The following is a 12,013-nucleotide window of genomic DNA, read 5'->3' as shown; positions in this document are numbered from 1 at the left end:
CCTATCTGCTCATGTATTTTTCTACTAGCAGATGTGTGATCTTACCACTGTGTATACACACACATACAAACACACACATTTTTAATCTTTTTTTGAAATATTTTCTTTTTGAGTAAGGATTGTTGAGTTTGGCTTATTAGAACAAGTCCTTTTGAATTGTTGGGAAGTTATATATATATATATATATATATATATATATATATATATGTATGTATATATAAAATTTTAAAAATAAGAATGCCCAAAGAGAATTTAAAATGTTTTTAGTAAAGGAAATACAGCTACCCACCACACAAAATGAACAGACAAAACATTCATTCCAAAGAAAAATGTCTACTAGAACAGTGTTTAGTCTACATAATACATATCATGGTCACTAGTCAGTAAATAACTCAAAGCTGTTCATTGTTAGCAGTCTGTGCAGGGAGCATTTTGAATACTTTTTAACTTGTGAATAGGTATTTGCAACTAGTCAAACTTTTGTGGTATCTTATTATTCTCTCTTTCATATTATGCTCTCACTTAATCACAGTACAACAATCAGTCTTGACCAGACCATTTTACATATATATTTGCATAGTAACTAAAGATTGAGAGGGAAAACTTGGGGGGGGGGGGGGTGAAAAGCAGGAAGCTTTTGTCTATCACAGTTTCATTGATCAGTGGTTCTGGCTTAATTACTTGTTTTATAAAATAATATCTAGCTGCAGCCCAAGAGCGTATTTACCCTAATTTATATCTAGTTATATTACTTGGGCTTAAAATCATTTGGCCTATCTCAAAATGCATACTGATTGATTACTCTTCACAAAAATTTGGCAAGGTGATGAAGTAGCATGATGCAGCTGAGAGAGAACATTACACGTTGTATTTTAAAAGTGAGATTTTTCTGAGTGAAAGTTGTGTAGCATGGAATAGTAAGTCCAGATCCACGGTGAGTTTTACTTACATCACCTACTGCTTTGAGCAAATCACTTAGTATTTGTGTGCCCCTGTTCTTCAGATATAACACACTGATAATAACTCCTCCCTTGGAAAGCAGTTCTGAGAATTGAGTGAGATAGGGTATGCGAGGGACTTACGTGAGTCCTAATGATTCTCTGCAAGGTGGATTTGAAAGCTGAGGAAACTGAAGCACTGAGCTGAGGGAGAAACTAGCTCAGGGCTGTAACCGTGCTGGCCCTCAGCTCTAAAAGAAGCCTAACAACCTTGCAGGTGTTTTTTTTTTTTTTTAAGATTATTTGCAGCCACTTGCTATATTTTGCCAGAAATGATACTTACCCTGGCTCCTTGAAGATGGCTAAGACCCTGTAGGTTAAATTAAACATGTTTCCTTCGCCTTTTTTTAAAGAATTTCTTTTTCTTAAGAGTAGTTTTCCTTCTGGGTTATTGCAGTTATAATGAATAACAGAAATGAAGGTGGGGGCACTAAAAGGTATTTTAAAATGCAATTATGTCTTTAAAAACATGGCAGTTATTTACAGCATTTTTCAAATGAGAGAGAAGTGAGAGTAATTTTGAGCTAACTGCCTTCCTTCCTCACTCCCCCTCCCATCAGGTACTTTGTAGGATAGAAAAGGAAGCTCTTTGGGGAAGAAAGAAGCACTGTGAAAAGAGATGAAGAGTTGACAGGACCAGTGTAAGCAACGGACTCAGAGAAGGAAAGAGGTGACAGTTGAGACAGAGCTGGATCCAGAAAGGATACTAAGACCCCTTGGGAAGTTTTTAGTAATAGCCTCTATTAAACTGTGAGTGCCTGAAGGCTAGGAATGTGTCCTGCTGGTCATTGTAGCCCTTCTCTCAGCCCCTGCCTTGAGGGTCATCTGCATGTGCCTGGTTCCAGTGTCCCTGCTGCTTTAGTGGGGTGGTGGGTGGGGAAGCGGCTCATCTCCAAATGAAAGCACTCTCTTTCTCTCCACAAGTATCTGGGAGGTCTCAACAGTGCCAAGATTCTTAATCATCTTTTAATATATGCTCTGTTTTTTTTTTTTGGCTTCTGTCAGGAGGCTAACAGCAGCATGTTACTGACAGGTGAGCTAAATGCTAAAGCAGAAGGAAATGGAAAATAAGAGAACAGTTTCACTCGAAGCTGAGGTCATGTGTGTTTTTGTGCACTGCATTTACCTTCTTAAAAAGGGCTAGTTAGAGAAAAACGAATTCAGGGAACAAACTGTAGTCAGCTGATTGGCTTCTGAACAGGACAGACTTTGTACCTTGGCATATGAGTAGCTATCCTAGAACTTTTTGAACTTTTGCCACCAAATATTTCTGAAAAGGCTGACAAAGCTGGTGGTAGATAATGGGAAAGAGCAGTGTCCTCCGCTCGAATAATCAAGGTGCATATTAGTCAGGTGTTTAAAGAACTAGGAAATTCAATGCAGTGAAGACACGTGACTTACATGATCATTCAGAAATGAAGGAATGGCTCACAGATGATTTGCTGGGAGTTGGAAGTTTGCAGAGTGAGGAGGAAATGGCCCAGATTTTATCCTTAAGCAAAATGTGTGTTCAACACTATTTGGCCCCTTTCTAGCTGAGACATTGGGCCAATTACTCGACCACTCTGACTCCATTTCCTCATATGGGGATGTGGAATTAGGACTCCCTTTTCTGCAGATATGTTGTGAAATGTCAAGACCAAGAGGAGATTAAAATAAGATGCTGTCTAGCACTGAGTAGGAACTGAATATACATCACTTTCTTCCTACTTCACCAAGAATTTTGCTTTTTTTTATGACGAATAATCATCCTTTATATTCTCTTCTCCAGTGTGAGTTTCAAAACGTGAATAACTTATTTTAGCCAACAGCTGGGTGATAAAAGGAGCTGTTTGTCAGAGACTAGGTCTCTGAGTGCCTTGTAACCTGATAGGATTCAGCTTGCAAGGGCAGGCCATGTTACAGATGCCGAGTCCACACCTGGCAGCCTAGAAACACTGCACTGAACACAAATGCGAACTCCTAGAGCTGCTATACTCTGCATATGGCAGATTCTTAAACCATCTGTTTACTATTTCTTAATACGACATTGAAGTTTACAAAAGTCGGATGTCAAGAAAATGAACATGGTCTCAGAAAGTTGGAACTGCTCTATGAGTCATATACACAGAGAAATGCTGTATAGTTTTCTGGAAGAAAGCATACGATTATGATTAGGTCTGGAATTATTCTATGTGAATGTTAGGGGGCTGTGAGAATGAGCTTGATAAGGGTAGAGAGACCCTAGGAGCCCAGAATACTTGGTAACTTTCTTTTTTTGCTGTTCATGGAAGCACTTGCTTATTTTGTGGCAGCTCCGCTTTCTCTCTGGAGTCAGCGAAACACAAGACATGTAGTTTCCCACCCTGAAGCTTTTGGGGCAGCTGGGCTGTAGTGAATTCCCGAGGATGTGGCTAACTTTAAAATTTTTCAAAAATTCGGTCTTCACTCCCCAGGAAAGGGTCAGACTTGTCTTTAAACCTTCCCCGAGTTGATTTTTTTCAGAGATGGAGGAAGGAGAGGAAAGGAGGGGAAAAAAGAAGGCAGACTCAGGGGGCTGGGAGGAAGCTTGGATTCCATTGATTTTAGGATACATGTGGGGAGGAGAACCCGGGCCGAGCCTGGAAACGGAAGGGCTGCGAGCGCGCGTGTGGCGAGGCCACCGGCAGGGGGAGACCCGGACCCAGGCCGTGCCAGCCTTGGGGGTAGCGGGTGCGGCGGGGTCTCCGCCCGCGGGGGAGAGCGCATGGTGCCGACAATGGCGTGGTGGCCGGCGGTTATGCAACCCACAGCCCCCTCGTCTTCCCTCCCCGCTGGTCTGCGCCCCTCCCTCCACTCTGCTAACACTCTGATCTCTCTCGCTCTTTCTCCCCGCCTGTGTTTTCAAACAGGAAGTGCTCTGCTGTCTGTAACGTGCTGCCGGGTCTCAGCATGGAGGAGTGAAGTCTCCCCATCACCGCTGGTTCCAGCCTCCGGAGCCCGCCAGAAGCTGAGTCCCCAGAGAGCGCCCTGAGGGAGCAGGGTGGCCGCCTGGTCCAGGTGCGCTGGGTTGGGGTCGGGGAGCCCGCAGGGCCGGGCGCTGGGCTGTCACCAGCCGCCACCCGAGTATGCAGCCGACCCGGATCTCAGCTTCACTTCGGTGTATTATTTCGGTCGCCCGCCCCCCTCTTACTGTTTTCTCATCCAAGGGTCTCTGCAAAACTCTGTGTGTTGGACCCGGCCGTAGAGGTTTTGGATCCGCTCTGTGTCCACGGAATCCGCTTGGGCACTCCCCCAGGCGCACCTCCAGGCAGACGCTTACCAGGCTTGGCTGCCCTGGGCTGCCCCAGGCTGTTCCCCGGGCTACCTCTGCCTCCGGCTTCCAGGCTTCCAGGAGTCGCCGACACCTCTCTTCACCCCTCCTCCTCCTCCTCCTGCTGCTGCTGCTGGTGCCTGAAGCAGCAGCTCTTTGTTCCTCATTACTGGCCTCTGGTTATGTATGTAGATGTTCTGGGAAGCTTGATACTATTAGATGGTATTTAGGGTGCTAAGAATGTGAGGAGGTAGGATGTAGGTAGAGGAAGAGGTTGAGTAGTGGGTGGAGAGGTGTGAGGAGGAAAGGAGAGCAGCAGGAGTCCTGGGTGTCCAGACTCAGATATCCCACCTCATCGGCTGGAGAAACTGAGGAGCTGTCTCATTGCTCTCTATATGGGGAGAGCCAGGCCATCGCAAACCCAGGGGATGAGTAATGCAGACGCTTACCCAGAAGGTAGCAACCAAGAATGAGGGAAGGCAGTGAGCTCTAAGGTGTTTAGTCTGGTGTCTGGCTGGTTAATTCCAGTGTGGTTTCTTTTCCAGGATCCCCTTGGTGAGACAGAAGGTACTTTTGAACATAGGAGCCAGGCATCTCTATTAAATTCCATTTGTCATCAAAGTAAAATTTGAGAAGGACATTTCTAAAACTCACCAGATCGATCATAATTTCACATCCAGGTCTTCTTGCTCCACCTTAAACGTTTGTAGGTGGGTAACAAAACACTAGAGGAAAGAGTGGTTTTATACTATAATCTTTTTGCTTCTTCATTTCCCTGACTACATCTCTCTGCAAAGTAAATCTAATGGACTTCTCCCCCAGTGAAAGCCTGGCCTTGTTTCCCTGCCTATATTTATCTCTCTGGTGGAACTCCGGTCTTGTGAAGGGACATTAAAGGAAGGGGATGGAGTTTGATGGAAAGATTGTATGTCTTCACATTCAATATTTGAACAATATTAAAGCCAGCATTTTGTAGGATGTAATGCTCGCAAATGACTGGAGGGGAGGAAAATGAGATTTTTGCCAAATGAAGGTCTCTTTCTGTAGCATGGAGGGAAAGAATGTGCCCAGTTACTTTACTACCTCCTTCACTTTATTGGATGGCCAAGTTTCCACAGGAGCAGGCTTAATTGTAGAGTTTAAATTCATGATGCGAGATGCCGACTATAACATTTTAATGCTGAAAATTGTATAATAAACTATATTTACTGCATAATTAATTTTGCTGTGAAAGGAAAATCTTATAGGCAGGTAGCCTGGTAGATTTGTACTAGCCTCTTTTTTTTCTATGTCAGCAGTATAGAGGTAATTTTAATTATAAGCTCCCATTATTTCAGTAGTCCTTCAGAATTTTAATCTCTTTTGAAATACAGCTGCTTGAGCACTGTGAAAATATCAGTAATTGTCATAATTGTATTAGCAGTAAGTAGCCAAGATACTATATACTATGAGTGCTAAGCAGTTAATTTCATCCTTTCTAGACAGATAGTCGTGGACTTCTTAAATTTGAATTCAGTTGTGAGATATCTGTGTTTATACTTCTTCCCTTGCCAAATACATCACAAAGTTAAAGGTGAAAACAAGTGATTAAGAGATCCTATTGAAAGACCTGTGTACAACCTCAGTTATACCTGTTTTTAAACTCAGTTAATATTTCTTGCCCTCTGGTTCATTCATTTCTCTGGATTCTGTCTTCAACATCTGCCACTTTGCTTCAACACACACAACAGCCTTTGTGAACCTCCAGATCTATCAAGGGTGGGGATTTACTCCCACCTTAGCAGAATGTAAACCTGCCTAATAATAACTGGCCTCTATATTGCCATTTTACAGAGCACATTTCCTGTATCTCATTTATAATACATTGCTCTTTTCAACAGCCTGGTGAATTGGGATTTGTTTATTCCATTTTATGGGGAAAGTACTGAGGCTGGTGGGATATGATTTATCAGTGGTCATATTAGTACATGGAGATGCTGGAACTTAAACAAGGTTGTTTTTTTTTTTTTTAATATCCTTGGCTGTTTGGTTATCTGGAAACTTGCTGTCTGAGGAAGAGATGGCTATCATTAAGGTGGTCTTGGCATTCCAAAAGAGAGTAGATAAACAGTGACTCAAGATCAGTAAGTTTTACCCTAATTTCTAGGTACACTTTTCTTCACCACTCAGGCTCTGTCCACGATTGATTTTTTTTTTGCTTTTGTTGTTTGGCATGTTTGAAATTTACACTTCCTCTTTGTCAGTGACTGGAATTAGCAGTGTTTGCAGCATTGTAGTTGATGTTCTGCTCCTAAAATTCTAATGGCATATTTTGATTTACAGATGTCGTTTTGAGAAGTTAGGTTATCAGATTTTACCTTTATGGAGGAAAACCACTCAACACTTTTTGTTTACTCCCAGGGCAGTTTATGTCCCAGAAAATAAATACATTAATTAAGTAATTATGTATATGACTGTTCTCTGACATACATGACCTCCACACTCGAGTTCATGATAACCCACTGAAAAATTCCCATTATGGGAAAACATGAGCCAAACATGTATATATATATATATATATATATATGTATACACACACACACACCTATTAAATTGCATATTAAATATTTTTATAATATTCCCCACATGGAAATAAGTTTTTCTTATCTTTACAATGCTTGAAGTAGAGGCTCTTTTAGCTAAGACTTTGTGTTGCTTCTAAAAGAATATAGATTAAAATTTGAAGCACATTTTCATTGTGAAATGCTGGATAAGACATTCCTTTTCTCTTCAGTAATTGTTGTATTTATAATGGTCTGTAACTTCCCCTCTTTGTGTCAGGTGAAGGGGCGAAATAAAGCAAGTGTTCTTTCTTTTATAAGTGAGGAATGAAGAGACATGTATATTTTCTTAATACACAAAGCACTGCCATTTCTGTCTGTGCTGGTGCACTGCAGTGGCTTATGAGCTATCCATGTGTCTCCAACAGAAAGGCTAAGAGTGAAAGGGTAAAACCAACTTTGATGTTAAATGCCAAGGTCAGGTTAATGGCCAGGAGGAAACTAGGAGTGGATATAAATGTGTGTTAAGATTTTCTCTTTAAAATCTTCTCTTTTCCTTCATGTATGCTGTAAAAGGAAAATTATTTACTCAGAAAAATTAGACTTTAAAGTAGTGGTTCTCAACCCTTAACAAAAATAAGGAAGCTTTTATTTAACAGTAGAAGATTTTAAAGATCTTATTTGGAGTTTTACTTCTTGTCTCTGATGATTGCAAAATATTTAGTGACAAAATTACTATTCATTATCACCCAAATGATATGTATTGTAAATAATGACTTCAGTATCTTCCTACATTTGTAAAATGGTACATGTATGTGTGAGTTAGGAATTCAGTCTACAGACCTCTCTCAGTACTTCAGAGTTCACAGGTTGGGAATCAAATCCAAAGGAAAACTGTTCTTGTCTAGAAATGCTGAAATGGTCATGTACAAAGTACAATATGTTGGCCATCAGATTATAAAGATTCCTAAGGGAGAATTTTTCCTCTTTGTATTACATTGTGTAGGTGAATGTGTAAAAGCCCTGACTTTGGAACTGATCTTGTTTTGAGTTAATTATTTTTAATTGTCACCTTTGAGGTCTTTCCAGGTACTTGGTCATGAATAGCTGAATTTCTTCTAAGGTCATTCCTACAGTACTTCTGTGAATATTCCTTCCTCGTGTTTGTGGAATCAGAACTCTGAAACCAGTTGTAGAATCACCACTGTCATAATCAGCACCACCAACTGTCTTAGATCCATTTCCCTGTAGCTAAGAATCTTCCCAATCTTCTCTTCACAATCTGTGTTAAATATGCACAGGGTGAGGGTATTATTTATCCTGTTCTTCCATGGGAAAAACTGGCATATAAATTCATATTGAATCAGTCTCTCCTTTTTCAATGCCTGTCGCTGTGCTTTGGTATCCCGCTTAAGAGGGGCTAGGCAGGATGCCTTCACCTATTAGGGTTGGTACATGTTGTTCTTTCTGGTAAATAATCACTACCTATTTACTGAATACCTTGCTTGTGCCAGACAATTTACGTGGATTGTCTCTAATCCTTCTGGTATTGTTCTGAGTATTTTTACTGTTTTAGAGGTGAAGAAACTGAGGCAGTCAGAGATTATATAACTTATTCAGGTGATGTTAACATCCTAAGGCTTACACTAAAATTCAGGTTTGTAAAAATCCCCAATACTAAATTATTTTCCTTGTTCAACATTAGTGTCTTTTTCTGCCCATACCTAAATGATGAAGAGAAACGATAGTTTTTTTAAGCCTTACCTATCTTTTCAGCAATGATTAAGTAAAAACCATTGAGGATATGCAGATGTTAGGAACTAGGACATGGAAGAATCAGCATGTTATAAATGTTTTGGCTTTCATGCAGTAGTAGTCGTTTCTTTTTCCCTAAGAACCCTAGGTATACGGGATTTACTGGACTTTGTGATAGTTTCTTGAGGCAGTATTGCCCACAAGCAGTATTGCTGGATCATAGGGTACAGGCATACTAATTTAACTAAGAGCTGTACAGATTGTCAGGTTTATGTCCCCTGAAAACTGCCTGAAGTTTTTTTATTAGCATTTCCTGATTTTTTGCATATCCAATAGATGTTACTTGTACTTCATAGTTTTTTTTTTTTTTTTTTTTGCATGGGCAGGCACTGGGAATAGAAACCGGGTCTCCAGAATGGCAGGCGAGAACTCTGCCTGCTGAGCCACCATGGCCCACCCTGTACCTTATAGTTTTATTTAGCATTTTTTCTGATTACTAGTGAAGTTAAGTGTACTTCCTCATCTATTTCATTTTTTTTGCCTTTCCCATGAATTATCAGTTCATATCTGTTTTGGTTTGATAAAGCTGCCAGAATGTAGTATACCAGAAATGGGTTGGCATTTACAGTGGGAATTTATTAATTTACAATTTGCAGTTCTTAGACTTTGAAAATATCCAACCCAAGGCATCAACGGGATGATACCTGGACTCTGAAGACAGGCTGCCAGCATCTGAGATACCTCTGTCGTGGGAAAGCACATATCTCGTGTCTGCTGGTCCTTCTCTCCTTGGTTTCATTGTTTGCAGCTTCTGGCTTCAGTGGCTTCCTCTCTGTTTCCTGTGAGTCTTCTCTTAGCTTCCACCAAGGCTCCTCTGTAAACTTCTCTGGGGTTTTTTACTGTTTTTTATCCTCTTATAAAGAATTCCAGTAAGGTGGATCACATTGCAATTGAAATAACCAAATCACAAGGTCCCACCCATAATAGGGCTATACCCACAGGAATGGATTAAAAGAACATGACCTTTTCTGAAGTACATAGCACTTCAAACTACCACAATGTCTTTAGCTCTTTTTTTTTTGTTAGGTCTCTTGCCGTTTTTCTGGCAAGAAGTTCCTTGAAGAAGTCTTCACACTTCTTTGTGTATTCTGGAAATTAATTACTGTTGGCTTTAGATATTGTGGATATCTTCTTCTAGTAAGCCATTTCTCTGATAACTTTGTCTTTGGTACCATTAATTATTTAAAAAAAAACTTTAATTTTAATGTAGTAGAATCTATCAATTTTAAAGATTATTACAGTTTGTGTACTTCGAAAAGAAAGCCTTCTCTATTCTGGAATCACAGATGTAGTCTCTCGTCACTTTATTTTGCTAGCTTTGTTGATTTACTCTATCATTTGGGTTTTTTAGCTTGTTTGGAATTTGAGACATAAGGTAGAAATCCAATTTTAATTTTTTAAAAAGTGGGGTCATATTGTGAGCCAGTTTTCCTAACATTCTTTACCATATAATTCACATTTTCTCCATAGTGCACGTATACAGGCCCCTTTCTCACATAGTGTACAAATACATGTCCCTTTCTGAAATCTCTGTTTCATTTAGTTGGCTTATTTGTTTGTTCCTGGGCTCCTTACAGATAGTAATTTTTAAATTACTATGGCTTTGAAAGATGTCTTCTCTTGTTTCACATACGTGTATATAACTTGACCTTATTAGTGTGATTGCTATAGTAATATAAATCTAAAAGTTCAAAATGTTTAAAATTAGTTTTAGACAGATTTCTTGTACTTACTTGCTTGTATATTTGCTCTATACATGTAAATGTGTTTTCTGGTAATGTGTTTCCTCATGTGGGAACATTGTCTAATTCCTTAGGCAGTAAAATAGTTTAATTTTAACATTCCTCACATTACATTACCATATCAGTTTTATTTTTTTAAGCAACTATAGCTTCCCTTTACACTTGGTCTTCTGTGTAGGACAGTGTGTTTTGTCTTATTTCAGGGACTTCGTTTCTTCAGTGCTTTGCCTGCAGTTCTAGAGCTGTGATATGTATTCCCGGTGTGGCTTTTGAATGAATGTTTTATAAGGTGTGATGTCAGCATACATGGGTGAATGCTTTTGCAAGCTTGTTCATTGTAGATGTCTCTTTATTATTTGGAAAGCATTGCCAGTTTAGTTTCACCTTGGTTTTCTCCACATTTATTTTGCCGCACCCTGTTCTCAGTTCACTTGGTCTCACTCCTCCTCCATTCTTCAGTTTATGTCATACTTGAATGTTAGGTCACTTTATTTGATAAGCAGGTATTTACATGCCTATGTAGTATACAGTATAATTTTTTCTTGAGCTTATAAAATGTGATGAAACCATGTCATATTAGCAGCTAATTTTGGAAATCATTGTAGGGGGCAAATTACGGTCTCAAAATAGATAATGGCATGACATTTGCTGATCCAGGTCAGAGATATTGCCCATCAGTTCTAGGAATATCTGAGTGATAGGGTATATTTTATTTTATTTTTATTTTGTCTATAATTCTTAAGGTGCTTTGTGGATATAGGAGAGGGCTGCAGTCTTTTTAGACTGACATTTACTGAGCATGAAAAAAGTTTGACAAAGTTATAATGCAGAGTGTTCTAGCATCTTAATCCTGCTGAGACAGGTAAGACCAATGTCTTTGGGCTGTTGAATTGTGCTTTTAACAGGATTTGTTCAGTATTCCCCTGAGCTTGTGGATTATAACAGCCCCAGCCACTGACCCGCTTGAACTTACATACTCGTTAGAGGACTTCATCAGTTTGGATGTTTTTCACTTTTCATTTACATTCCTCTATGCTCACCTCACCAGCTGTCAGATCCACCTGTCCTACCAACCTCCTTTCTTATTCAGTTATTCTGATATAATTGACATCCACACTGCTTCGTCTGTTCAGCAGACATTTACTGAGTGCCAGACTATTAAATGCTAGTTCCCTTCTCTCTCTTCCTCCTACCTGCTCTGTACCGGTCATTGTGCTAAGTTCAGAGTGTTACTGTAACTATGACATTGTGCCTGACCTCGAAGATAGACACATAAACCATTAACAGGAGCTTCAAATTTAAAGCCCTTTACAGCAATACATTGTGATAAATAGTATTAGAGAGTGTGACACAAAGGAGACAGTGATTTGCTCTTGCTTATGAGGAAAAAACTGACAAGGAAGGTGAATTTGTTGCTGAATCTTGAAGGGATAAGATTATTTGCCAGGCTGAACTGTAAAAAAGCTGGCCAGACCCAGTTTGAGAGCCCTGCCAGAGCTTGTTGTGTGAGGAACTCAGTACGAGCGCCTGGAGCAGATGGGAGGGGCTGGACGTGAGTCTTGCTTGGTCCAGTGTGTGAGAGACCATGCCTGCCGTTTCTGAAAGTTTGGACTTTATCCTGAAAACACTGTGGAGTCACCAGAGGTG

At 40.0% G+C, this 12,013-nt stretch overlaps 1 protein-coding gene across 11 annotated transcripts in view; it reads left to right on the top strand.

The window, feature by feature from the left end:
• LRRC8D (leucine rich repeat containing 8 VRAC subunit D) overlaps positions 1 to 12,013 on the top strand; it is a 128,231-nt gene that overhangs the window by 16,291 nt on the left and 99,927 nt on the right. For 3 of the 11 annotated variants that reach the window (XM_077120329.1, XM_077120324.1, XM_077120328.1), the window contains exon 2: positions 3,869 to 4,016. The exons of 1 other annotated variant lie outside the window; for it this stretch is intronic. The gene's annotated coding sequence lies outside the window, so the exon portion shown is untranslated. 7 more of the 11 variants (XM_077120325.1, XM_077120327.1, XM_077120336.1 and 4 more) reach the window with 7 other exon arrangements.

Source organism: Tamandua tetradactyla, chromosome 11 (assembly GCF_023851605.1).
Source record: "Tamandua tetradactyla isolate mTamTet1 chromosome 11, mTamTet1.pri, whole genome shotgun sequence".
Lineage (NCBI taxonomy): Eukaryota > Metazoa > Chordata > Mammalia > Pilosa > Myrmecophagidae > Tamandua > Tamandua tetradactyla.
The sequence above is the reverse complement of the archived record's forward strand: the minus strand, read 5'-3'. Positions and strand labels throughout refer to the sequence as shown.